This window comes from Sminthopsis crassicaudata, chromosome 6 (genome assembly GCF_048593235.1).
Source record: "Sminthopsis crassicaudata isolate SCR6 chromosome 6, ASM4859323v1, whole genome shotgun sequence".
NCBI classification, from domain to species: domain Eukaryota; kingdom Metazoa; phylum Chordata; class Mammalia; order Dasyuromorphia; family Dasyuridae; genus Sminthopsis; species Sminthopsis crassicaudata.
In genome coordinates, this window is record NC_133622.1 from 190,954,735 (window position 1) to 190,968,400 (window position 13,666).

Below are 13,666 nucleotides of genomic sequence, written 5' to 3' on the forward strand. Positions count from 1 at the left end.
GGCATCTTTTGCACTATCTCTTATACACAAGACATCATTAGTGACATGCTGAAGCTTTTTATCCATCATCTGTCACTTTATTCACAACAATTAGAGGTCTTTAGACATCATAGTATTTCATGATTTCTTTAATATCCCTGAGAGAATATTAGAATTAGACAAATGGGATTTGGTAATCACCATTCTCCTCTGTTCCCCCTTTTAAATCTTATGCAGTGCTCAATCATTGGATGATTGAGGAGAAAGCCCTTAATTTAGAAAGCCAAAGTCACCCACTGAATCCCGGACCATCAGCAGTCTTCTTGAACTTTGTCTTGCCACTGGATTTCAGAGACTCTGGAAGAAAGAGTGAGATTCTGCCTCATTTATATCAAATTCACAAGCAAATGAAAACATCATCTTCATGATATCATTGGTCTTCTTTGAGGAAAAACAGCAATTCTAGAGCTGGAAACCAAAATAAAGGGATATGTAAGTGGGCAGAATAAAATTAAGGGATACAGGCCAGTTCCCCTGGCACTCTCACATCAATAGCACCTTGGTCCTTTACAGAGGATCTCGGTCTTGCAATCAATTCTTTCTCCAAGAGGTAGAGGCATTTCTATAAACAAGGACTAATAGATAAGAATTCCTTGGGTTCTAGCTATTCCCTTTTAAATCATAGAATCACAGAATGTGACAACTAGATTGGAAAGTAACGTAGATCATAGGATGAGAGTAGGAAGTGACTATAGAGGCCAGCTAATTCAAAGCTCTCATTTTACAAATGAAGAAAATAAATCACAGAGAAGAACAGACTTGCTTGAAGTCACCCATATTGCTTTTCTGCTTCTGCACTTTTGTTTTTGTTGTCATTCAGTCATTTTTCAGTTGTGTCTGACACTTCATGACCCCATTTGAGGTTTTCTTGGCAGAGACATTGAAATGATTTATTTCCTTCTCCAGCTCATTTTACAGACGAGGAAACTGAGGCAAATAAGATTAAGTGACTTGCCTAGGGTCACACAGGTAGTGTCTAAAATTGGATTTGAACTCATAAGGAGGAATCTTCCTCAGTTCAGGTCCAGTATGCTATCCACTGTGTTACCTAGCTGTCCTCATGCACCTTTGTTTACTCTTCTCCTTTTACATGAACTATCCTTCCCTTCCCATTCTATTTTAACTAGCATGACTTACCAAGGTCCTCAGGAGGACTGGAAATAACTGGGTTTACCTCAAACTTCCTTAAGAGAGGATTCTAAAAGCAGGAGAAAATGAGGGATAAAGAATGGAAAAATTCCTCTGAGTAATAACTGTCACCAGCGTTGGGGTTCAGAGGGGTCTGTATTTTTTTCCTAATGTGACAGACACTTCAATGAAAGAAGTGAATTCACTGCCCCGATAAAGCTGTGGCCAAGTCTCTCTCTGCCCTATTTTATATATTGCAACAGTAATAAAGTCGCTCTTTATGGCTCCTCTCTTTTTGAACTAGCATGGCTGAAGAATGTTATTTACGAGAAAGCAAACTAACCCATTTTATTAAACTCTTGTTCTCAAGGGTTTGTAGTCGATGAGAATAGCAGTCTAGGTATTAAAATGATGCTTGTGACAATTTATCCTCTGGTTGGTGAGAGGAAAGACTTCAGAGACCCAGAGCTTAAAGGAGAATGAAAGGAGGCTTGTGGGGCCAGAATCCAAGACATCAGATAGGATAAAGTCATGGCGGCACCATCCCAGAATCACTGTACTGAGCTGGATGGAGCCTTTAGAACTCCAGGCATGTTTGAAGATGGCCATTTGTGGCAGGTATGGGAAGGGAAAGTGACAGGTGAAGATGGAGACATGGCAAATAGGCTAGTTAAAACTGTCTAGTGAAAAAATGACTTTAGTAAAAGCACACCTAGTAAAGGTGTCAAGTGAAGTTTCTGATCCTGGTACTCTATTTCTAACTCCAGTGGGCTTTCTATGCTACCATATTACCTGCCATGCAAAGTGCTCCATATCATTCTTGAAATGAGCTCAGAATTAGACCAAGAAAGTAACCAAAACGCCAAACCCTTTGATCTTGAGGTTCTACTTCTAGTCATAAGAAGGCCATTGGCAAAAAAAAATCTCCAAATATGCCAAAATATCTATAGCAGAATTTTTTGCAGCTGCAAAGAACTGGAAACAAAATATATTCCCATTGAGTGGAGATTGGCTAAACAAATTGCAACACATGAATGTAATGGAACATTACCATACTATAAGAAAGGAGGAATAACAAAAAAACATGGAAAGATGTATATGAACTGTTACAAAGTGAAGTAAATAGAACCATGAAAAATATCTTAAGACTATAATAATCTTCAGAGAAATAGCAAACACCTGTGAAATTACAGTGTCTAAGTTTGACCTCAAAGAAAAAATAACAATATTCCTCCTCCTTCCCACGACGGAAGGGGTCCATAATTACAGAACACTGAATATAACATAAGACTTTTTAAATGTGCTGTTTTTCCTTTATTTAAAAAAATGAACTCTCTGGGAGGGAAAGGAAAGAAAGGGAGGAGGTAGGGGGAATGTGAATGGGATTTTTTTAGATGAAAGCTGAGCACTATGCCTGTAGTCAAAAAGACCTGAATTTAAATTCAACCTCAGATACTGCTGGGTGACCCTGGACAAGTCACTTAATCCTAATTACCTCAAAAAAAGAAAAATGCCAATAAAAATCTATTCTGAAACATTAAAAATGTTTTTACAATCTGTTGCCATTCTGAATTTCTAACTTTATTTCATACTTCTCACCATCACATCCTTTATGCCTCAGTTAAACAGAATGATTTTCTGGGCTCTAGTCCCAACCTTGCTATCTCTATCTGTGTAATCTTGGTCAAATAATTTAACCATTTCCTGGCTTCTATTTTCTCAAATATAAAAGAGAAAGAAAGGAGGTAGAATGGATATCCTCTATGCTTCCTTTTAGCTCTAAACTCTACACATCTGTGGACCTCTAGCCTAATCAGAAGATGGCATTTGTATGATGGAAAGAGCTCTAATTCTAGGAATCAGAAACCTGCATCTTAGGCTCAGCTCTGTCTTCAAATGACTGTGGGATGTTTGACATGTTCCTTCCTATTTTTGACATGTCCCTTCATGAAGTAAGTAGTCTAAATAGTCCCATTTCAGAAAAAGAAATAGAACAAGCTATTAACCAACTCCCTAAGAAAAAATCCCCAGGACCAGATGGATTTACATGTGAATTCTACCAAACACTTAAAGAACAACTAACTCCAATGCTATATAAACTATTTGAAAAAATAGGGATTGAAGGAGTCCTACCAAAGTCCTTTTATGACACAGACATGGTACTGATACCTAAACCAGGTAGATTGAAAACTGAGAAAGAAAACTATAGACCAATATCCTTAAGGAATATTGATGCTAAAATCCTAAATGAGATATTAGCAAAAAGACTTCAGAAAAATTATCCCCAAGATAATACACTAATAGGATTCATACCAGGAATGCAGAGCTGGTTTAATATTAGGAAAACTATTAGTATAATTGACCATATTAATAATCAAATTAATAAAAACCATATGATCATCTCAATAGATGCAGAAAAAGCATTTGATAAAATCCAACATCTATTCCTACTAAAAACGCTTGAGAGTATAGGAATAAATAGACTATTCCTTAAAATAATAAGTAGCGTATATTTAAAACCGTCAGTAAACATCATATGTAATGGCAACAAACTGGAACCTTTCCCAGTAAGATCAGAAGTGAAACAAGGTTGCCCACTATCACCATTACTATTCAATATAGTACTAGAAACACTAGCCTCAGCAATAAGAGCCGAAAAAGAGATTCAAGGAATTAGAGTAAGAAATGAGGAAATCAAACTATCACTCTTTGCAGATGGTATGATGGTATACTTAGAGAATCCCAAAGACTCTGCTAAAAAGCTATTAGAAATAATTCAGAACTTTAGCAAAGTTGCAGGATACAAAATAAATCCACAGAAATCCTCAGCATTTTTATACATTACCAACACAATCCAACAGCAAGAGACACAAAGAGAAATTCCATTCAAAATAACTGGTCGATAGTATAAAATATTTGGGAATATATCTACCAAAGGAAAGTTAGGAATTATATGAGCAAAATTATGAAACACTTGCCGCAAAAATAAAGTCAGATTTAAATAATTGGAAAGACATTGAGTGCTCTTGGATAAGCCAAGCGAATATAATGAAGATGACAATACTCCCTAAACTAATCTATTTATTTAGTACTATACCAATCAGACTCCCAAGAAACTATTTTAATGACCTAGAAAAAATAACAACAGAATTCATATGGAACAACAAAAGGTCGAGAATTTCAAGGGAAATAATGAAAAAAAAATTAAATGAAGGTGGTCTAGCTGTACCTGCTCTAGAACTATATTATAAAGCAACAGTCACTAAAACTATTTGGTATTGGCTAAGAAATAGACTAGTTGATCAGTGGCATAGGTTAGGTTCACAGGGCAAGATAGTGAATAAAAATAGCAATCTAGTGTTTGATAAACCCAAAGATCCCAAATTTTGGGATAAGAATTCATTATTTGACAAAAACTGCTGGGAAAACTGGAAATTAGTATGGCAGAAACTAGGCATGGACCCACATTTAACACCACATACTAAGATAAGATCAAAATGGGTCCAAAATTTAGGCATAAAGGACGAAATCATAAATAAATTGGAGGAACATGGGATGGTTTACCTCTCAGACTTGTGGAGGAGGAAGGAGTTTGTGTCCAAGGGAGAACTAGAGACCATTATTGATCACAAAATAGAAAATTTTGATTATGCCAAATTAAAAAGTTTCTGCACAAACAAAACTAATGCAAACAAGATTAGAAGGGAAGTAACAAATTGGGAAACATTTTTACAGTTAAAGGTTCTGATAAAGGCCTCATCTCCAAAATATACAGAGAATTGACTTTAATTTATAAGAAATCAAGCCATTCTCCAATTGATAAATGGTCAAAGGATATGAACAGACAATTTTCAGATGATGAAATTAAAACTATTTCCATTCATATGAAACAGTGTTCCAAATCACTATTGATCAGAGAAATGGAAATTAAGACAACTCTGAGATACCACTACACATCTGTCAGATCGGCTAAGATGACAGGAACAAATAATGATGAATGTTGGAGGGGCTGTGGGAAAACTGGGACACTGATGCATTATTGGTGGAGTTGTGAAAGAATCCAACCATTCTGGAGAGCAATCTGGAATTGTGCCCAAAAAAGTTATCAAACTGTGCATACCCTTTGACCCAGCAGTACTACTACTGGGCTTATATCCCAAGGAAATACTAAAGAAGGGAAAGGGTCCTGTATGTGCCAAAATGTTTGTGGCAGCCCTTTTTGTAGTGGCTAGAAACTGGAAAATGAATGGATGTCCATCAATTGGAGAATGGTTGGGTAAATTATGGTATATGAATGTTATGGAATATTATTGTTCTATAAGAAATGACCAACAGGAGGAATACAGAGAGGCTTGGAGAGATTTACATCAACTGATGCTGAGTGAAATGAACAGAACTAGGAGATCATTATACACTTCAACAACAATACTGTATGAGGATGTATTCTGGTGGAAGTGGATATCTTCAACAAAGAGAAGAACTAATCCAATTCCAATTGATCAATGATGAACAGAATCAGCTACACCCAGAAAAGGAACACTGGGAAATGAGTGTAAACTGTGAGCATTTTTTTTGTTTTTCTTCCCAGATTATTTTTACCTTCCAAATACAATTCTTCTTTTGCAACAACAACAAAATTCGCTTCTGCACATATATATTGTACCTAGGATATACTATAAGATATTTAATATGTATGGGAATGCCTGCCATCTAGGGGAGGGGGTGGAGGGAAGGAGGGGAAAAATTCGGAACAGAAGGGAGTACAAGGGATACTGTTGTAAAAAAAATTTACCTATGCATATGTACTGTCAAAAAAAGTTATAATTATAAAATTAATTTTAAAAATTGCACAAAAAAGACATGTCCCTTCCTATCTACAAGTTTCAATTTTCCCATGTTTAAGATGAAAGGGTTAAACAAGAGCAGGGATTCTTTAACTTGGAGTCAATGAACTTGATTTTTTAAAATACAATTTGATATACTGATATTTCAGTATAATTGGTATTCTTTTTAATACTTTGTATTTTGTTTTATGCAGTTAAAAACATGATACTGTTGATGAATATGGAAATGTGTTTAAAAGAATATTTAACCTATATTGGATTGCTTGGTGCATAGGGGACGGGGAGGGGGAGAAGAAAGGAGAAAAGTTTTACAAGAATAAATGTTGAAAACAATCTTTGCATATATTTGGAAAAATAAAAAAGCTATTATTAATTTTTGCAGAGTCTATTGGTGTTAAATGACTTGCCCAGGGTCACAGGGCTAGGAAATGTTAAATGTCGAAGGGCAAATTTGAACTCAGGTCCTTCTATCCACTGAGCCACCTAGCTGCCTCCAAACACTATTATTTTTTAAAGATACAAAATATGATGCTGTGATAAAGGTATAAATATGTTTAGAAGAATTTCACATGTTTAAACCACATTGAATTACTTGCTATCTAGAATAGGTGGGAAGCAGGAAGGGAAGAAAAAAAAATTTGGAACATAAAGTTTTATAAGGGTAAATGTTGAAAACTATCTTTGCATGTATTTTGAAAGATAAAAAGCTAGTGTTACCTTTAAAATATATGATGCTGAGGAATTCATAGGCTTTACCAGGCTGTCAAGATAATCCATGATCCAAAAAAAAAAAAGTTAAGAATGACTAGTTAGAGAGGCTGAAGTCCCTTATAGATTTAATTATTCCCATTTTACTGGAGGAAACTGAGACTCAGAAATGGGATGTGATTTGCCTTAGCACAACTAGTAAGAGGCAGAGATGTCATGCCAAACTCTGTCTCTTGATGTGCAAACAGTCTGCTCTTTGTTGCTTCCTACTGCTCCCCTGATTGAAGCAGGTCAGAACCCTGTTATCCAAATTGCTTATTATCCCTAAGGCTGGCTCTTAAAAGCTCCATTTTGTGCTATCACAAACAAAGCTCCATAATTGTGTGGTTTTTCTATTATCTCTTTTACTAGAGCTTCCTGAAGGCAGACACCCTGCTTTATATTTACATCTTCTATAGGCTCTGGTAGATAATAGAAATTTGAAAAAAAATGTTTATAAAATATAATAGAATTGGGAACATGATTCAAATCCTAGCTATACATGTTAAAATGGAAAAGAACTGAATCTGGATTCAAGTCAAAGAAGCAACCATCCAATGGAAAAGGGATGGGCAACGTCACTCCAAGTAGGCAATCTCTGACTCCCATTATGCCTGAGTTCTACTATGAGCCCCATCTATGAAAACAACCTCTTCCAGCAGGAAAGTTAGAACCAACAGCTGAGTTGGTCCAGGACCAAGAAGGCCAGTACGAAGTGTAAAATCCCAACTGAATTTCTTCCAAATTCACACAGTTCCTAAAGTGAATTCACCAGCATATTTTCTCCAGTCCCATACAAGGAATGCTGAACATTACAAAGATGTGAGCTCCCAGAGGACAAAGACAATTTTGTCTTTTGTCTTCATATTTTCTGAAACAATACCCAATATATGGCAGGTACTTGATGAATATTTATTATTGAAATGAATTAAACTGAGGTTCCAAATGATGATCGAAGAGTTTGCCTCAGAAAAGGGGAAAAGCTAGCCAGTCAATTTTCCATTCAATACAACAGGATTCTGCACACAGTAGGAATTTCATAAACATTAGATGAATGATTTGAACTGCTTTGAATTGAATTGAACTCTACCTACACAAAGTAACTCTTAGATGAGCAGGTTCTTGGATTACATAACTGGTACAGCTCACAGCCTACAACCCAACCATGCAGAGTTTAGATGGGGGGAGGGGAAGATTCTCCTCCTAAATTCAAATCCAGCCTTAGATATTTACTAGTTGTGTGATTTGGGGCAAGTCATTTAACTCTGTTTGCTTCAGTTTCCTCATCTGTAAAATGAGCTGAAGAAAGAAATGGCAAAACTCCAATATTTTTGCTAAGAAAAACCCTAATGGGGTCACAAAGAGTCAGACATGATTGAAATGCCAGAACAACAACAGTAATGTGTCAGGAACGGTGCTAAGTACTTTACAAATATTCCTATTTGATCCTCCCAACAATCCTGCTAGGTAAGTACTATTATTGTCTCTATTTTTGTAGTTGAGGAAACCGAGGCTGAAAGGGATAAAATAACTCGTCCAGGATCACACAGTGTCTGAAGCTACATTCTAATTCATCTTCCTGACTCCAGGCTTGGTGTTCTACCCATTGTACGACTTAACTGCCTATCCTAGCACACAAGAAAATTGAGTATTTAAGGTAAAACATATTTCATAAGAATACATCAAAATAAGGTTGAAAAATCCATCAGCCTCCAAAAATATGGTCTGTACAAACATTGGCATCCCCAGCACCTGACAATCTGTCATTCATTTGGTCTCAAATTCCTGGGGTCCAGCCTAGTCCCCAAAGAAGCCATAAGCACTGACATTTTCCAAACACTGGGAGAGTCCAGTGTGACTGACTGAGTCTCATATGTATCTATGCAGAGGCAAGATTCAGTGCATATTCTTCAGGTGCATATGGATATGGCTGTGGTATATGTGCTCTGTGTACACATGTTTGGGTTTTGGATCTCTAGCTCCTAGCACAGTGCAAGCCTTTCTTTGCAGACACATTTCACATTACTCCTCCTCACACTTTAGCCTCCATTAAAAATGCCCAACTTGCCACTCTCTGTATGCAATATTCCATCCTCTGTCTCTGTGCCTTACTTAGCACAGGCTGTGCTAAGCGTCTCATGGCTGGATATTCTCCTTGCTCGTGTCCGGATGTTCTCTTTGCTCAGATCCAGCTCTTTAAACCTTTGTTCCCCTCAAGACTTGGTTCAAGGACCACCTCCTTCAAGAGGTCTTTCTGGATACCTCCAATTGTTAGTATTTCTTTCTAATCAGTGTATATTTATTTTATATATTTATGTGTGTACATATGTATTGTGCACATAAATGTGCATATACCATTTTATATATATATATATATATCCTGAATTTCTTACCTGTGAATATGAAAGGTAGTATGGTAAATTTGGATTCTAGTTCTGCTTACTTACTTCTTACATGACTTTGGGCAAGTCTCTTAGGCTTTCAGTTTCCTCATTTGAAAAGCGAAAAGTTTGGATTGGATAGTCTCCAAGGGACCTTCAAGTTTTGAATATTTGATCCTTTACTTACTTATTTACTTAAATATTTGCCCCTTAGAGCATAAGTTCATTTTTGTTGTTTTCTTTTTATATCCTCAATACCTAACACAATTGGATAACTAAGAAGTATTTAGAAACAATTCCTGTCTTCAAGAATTTTACATTCTAAAGGGGGAAACAACATGTAAAAAACAGATACATGCAAAATACATAAAGAGTCGATGGAAGGCAGTCTTAAAGAGTAAAGCTCCAGAAACTGGTCCTTCATAAAAAATGTTTGATTGATTGATTAGCTGCTTAATATATGATTATTGAGCTAATCATTGTGAGTATGCATGTTATATGTGAATGTACATACATGTACATACATTTGTGTGCACGTTGTATATATTTTTGTGTGCAGGCACACAATTTGAGTGCATCTGATATTTGCCGGCTAGCTCCTAGGGACCTTGACATCAATACCCCGCCATTGCACTGCTACAGAAGCAATAAATAATAACCACTTAAGTACTTAAAATTCTCCTACAGCCAGTAATTGATGGATCCAAATTGACTCCTTTCCATCTGTCTATCAATTATAGTGTTTTTCCCCCAATATCCTGTCCTAACTTATTGTTCTCTTCTGTAACTACAAAATCAAAGAGATTTCTCTCGGAATTAATGCTGACACTAGGGCGCCTTGTAAATATCCCTTCAGCCTATTGCACATCCTTCAAAAAGGACCTGAGATATATGGGCCCACACATGCCCTTTGGAACAGAAATAAGGTTCCAATTTATAGGGAGATGTATGACTCCAAGGTGATCAAACCCTCAAAAGGAACAAACTGTGAAAGTCTGACAGTCAAGGGAGTATAAGATTTAGGAAATGGAAGAGACCCATGGAAGCCTCTCCTTTGACAGAATTTGATCCCAGAGGTAAGGGTTTACTGTAGGTCAATTAGTATGTAGTAGAGTCAGGATCCAAACCCAACTCTTCTGGTTCTAAATGAACTATGATGGGACCATACTGATGGGATTTTTTGGATGGCAGGCAAGATGGACTGCCTCTCAACATGGCACTCCCTGGTCCTGGTTCTGATCCTCACATTGGTTTTTCTCTCTCCCTGGACAAGTGAAGGGTTTAGACTTTCCTTAAACCCAAAGTAGTCAGAGATTGGATTCCCATAGACCTTTCCCTTGAAAGCAGTCACCCTTCATTCATATCAGGACTAATCTTGCAGGAAACCACTCATTGCAAATCAAATTGCTGCTGTATGATCTTAGGGAAATCACTTGACCTGCTTGGTCTGTTTTCTCCTCTGTAAAGTGGGGAGGTTGAATTAGACGGCCTTTCCAGCTCTAGACCTGTGCTTCTATGATCACTTAAATAGCACAAGGGAAGGAGAAAACACAGGAAGGCCCCAGAAAGAGGTAGGAAGTCAGCTTCACTTACAGGTTCATAGGAATATAATTTTGGATATTATATCTAATGATGTGAACCCCTCCCATTTTCTTCACAAATTAGTAAATCAAGTTAGAAGCAAGAATGACAGAAAGCTGAGGATTTCAACAAGCACAGAGAGTAAGAGAAACATTCCCATCACCTCTGTTTGGGTTTCTAGCAGAGTCAACATGTGCACAAAATGCAATTTGTCTCCTGACTAGAAGAGAATGCAAGAGATCTAGAGGATCAACTCTCTGATCTTATGTATATTGGCATATTACCAAAAAAATGGAATGGGTACTTGAAATTAGGAAACCAAGAAATAAAATCATTTCTAAATCATAGAGGAGGTGGATTAGAGGGAGGAAGATTCTCTATAGCAATGGAATCACAGATCCAGGGGAAAACCTGCTAGACTTGTAGTTAGGAAGACTTAGGATCAGACTGTGTGATTTGGAACAACTCCTTTAACTTCTCTGAGCCTATGAACTTCAATTTCCTCATTTGTAAAATGGATGTGAGGAAGTTAGAAGGTACCAGAGTGCAGTGCACAGAACCTACTTCTGGAGCTAGGAAGACTCGTGTTCCTGAGTTCAAATCTGGCTGCAGATATTTATTAGTTGTGTGACTCTGAGCAAGTCACTTAACCCTATTTGCTCAGTTTCCTCATCTGTAAAATGAGCTGGAGAAGGAAATGGCAAGTCATTCCAGTATCTTTGCCAAGTAAACCCCAAATGGGGTTCCCAAGAGTCACGTATGGCTGAAAAATGACTGAAAAACAAAAATGGATATAATGATACTTGTGGTACCAACACCACAGGACAGGGAAACTCAAAACACCAAATCTCAAATGAGATGTCAAGTACTTTAACATAGCCACAACCCCAGCTAGACTTTGAGCTGGGAATCTCCACAACATATCTTATTAACTAAACAAAAGCTTCTTCTATTGTGGATTGCAACCCCATATGGGGTTGTGAAATTGAATGTAAGAGTTGTGAAAAATTTGACAACAATAAAAAGCATCAAATACTCTAACAAGAGTATTTGAAGAGCATGAAAGTGGTGGTACTAGTGGAGCTCAGATTAAGTGGCAAGGCCCAGAAGAAGAGGAGGAGGGAATTAGAGGAAAGGAGAAAAGATAGTTGAGGAAAAGGATAGAGAAAAGAAAAAGGCAGAGAGGAAGGGAAAGAAAAGGAAAAAGGTATTTTTTTAAGTACAGGGAGAAGCAGGGAAGCACAGTGTATCTCAGCTTCCTACTCTAGAATCCTGGAAATCTGAGTCAGAGCAGGAGCCAGAGTGTAGAGAACCGTGGCAACATATGGCAGCGGCAGCTGCCAGCAAGAAACATGGAGTCTAATAGAAACCAAGTTATGGTCTCCCTCGTGCTGTAGGTTGTACAATACTGGGTTTTCTACAACTTGGCTACACTAGTCATCAATGCCCCACAGAAGATCTTAAAGGAATTTTGCAATAATACCTGAGCAAATCGATATAATGAACCCATATCATCCACCAGACCACTCTGTGGCCATCTTCTCCACTGGTGGTATGATTGGCTCCTTCTCCATAGGTCTCTTTGTCAATCATTTTGTGAGGTGGAATTCCACACTAATGATGAACAGTTCAGTCTTTCTTGCCATTGTGCTTATGGGTTTCTCCAAAATGGCCACGTCCTTTGAGATGCTGATCTTGAGGCACTTTATCCTTGGCTTGTACCACTGGCTTTGTCCCTGTGTATGTGAGGAAGGTATCACCCACAGCCCCCACCTTCACCAACTAGGCAGTTAGTGACATTCTCATGACTCAGGTGTTTGACCTGGACTCCATCATGGGGAATGAAGAACTATGGCCCCTTCTCTTGGGTTTCATCTTTATCCCATCCCCGAGTCAATGTGCCATGCTGCCCTTCTATCCTGAGAGCTCCCGCTTCCTCCTCATCAACTGCAGTAAAAAAAAAAAAAAAAAAAAAAAAAAAAAAAAAAAAAAAAAAAAACCAAAGCCAAGAGGGTCTAAAGAAACTTTGAGGAACTACCGAAGTGAGTAGTGACCTTGTTCTGCTCACCCATGTACCAGCAGCCAGTCCTCCTCGCCTTCAATTCTTTTATCCTCACCTTCTTCAATTAGTTTACCAGCATCTTTGAGAAGTCTGGGATGGAACAGCCAGTCTACTCAACCATTGGTTCTGGGGAGATCAATACCGCATTCACTGTTGCATCACCGTTTGTAGTGGAACAGACTGGAGAGCAGAATTTGCACCTCATTGGCCTAGTGGGCATGGCAAGCTGTACTGTGCTCATGACAATCCCCCTGGCCCTGCTAGACCAATTCTCTGGATGCGCTACATAAGCATTGTGGCTATCTTTGGCTTTTTGGCTTTCTTTGAGATCAGTCTTGGCCCCATTCCATGGTTCATTGTCACTAAGCACCAGGGCTGTCCTTGGCATGGCTGGTCTGTCTAACTGATCTTGCAGCATTATTGTGAGAATCTGTATGTAAGCGGCCCCTATGTCTTCATCATCTTCACTGTGCTGCTCATCCTCTTCTTCATCTTTATCTACTTCAAAGTCCTTGAGACAAGGGGCAGGATCTTTGAAGAAATTGCCTCTGGGTTCCAGGAAGAAGGAGCTAGCCAGAGTGACAAGACACATGACGAGTTCCACAGCCTGGGAACCAACTCCCAAGTATGAGGAGAGGGGGGCTGCCACCTCTCTCTTGGTCACAGATGTGCCTGTGGAATATCCTGGGGCCCCGAGGCTCTTCTCTCTTCTTCCCATCCCTCTCTGGCCCTTCCCAGACTCAATATTCTGGACAAGAACAGGCTCTCCTTCCTCTGCTCCCCTTTCCTGGATCACCAGGCAGAAAGATCCAGAGAAGCACTGGTCAAGGACAAGCTGGGCTCTCTCCTTCAGATTGTGCATAGGAAGAAAAAAAGGCAGAACT

General features: G+C 38.3%; 2 pseudogenes; both read left to right on the top strand.

The window, feature by feature from the left end:
• Window positions 1-1,698: 1,698 nt before the first annotated feature.
• On the top strand, window positions 1,699-12,770 carry LOC141547322 (solute carrier family 2, facilitated glucose transporter member 1 pseudogene; annotated as a pseudogene).
• A 20-nt stretch (window positions 12,771-12,790) lies between these two features.
• Window positions 12,791-13,413, top strand: LOC141547323 (solute carrier family 2, facilitated glucose transporter member 1 pseudogene; annotated as a pseudogene).
• Window positions 13,414-13,666: the final 253 nt, after the last annotated feature.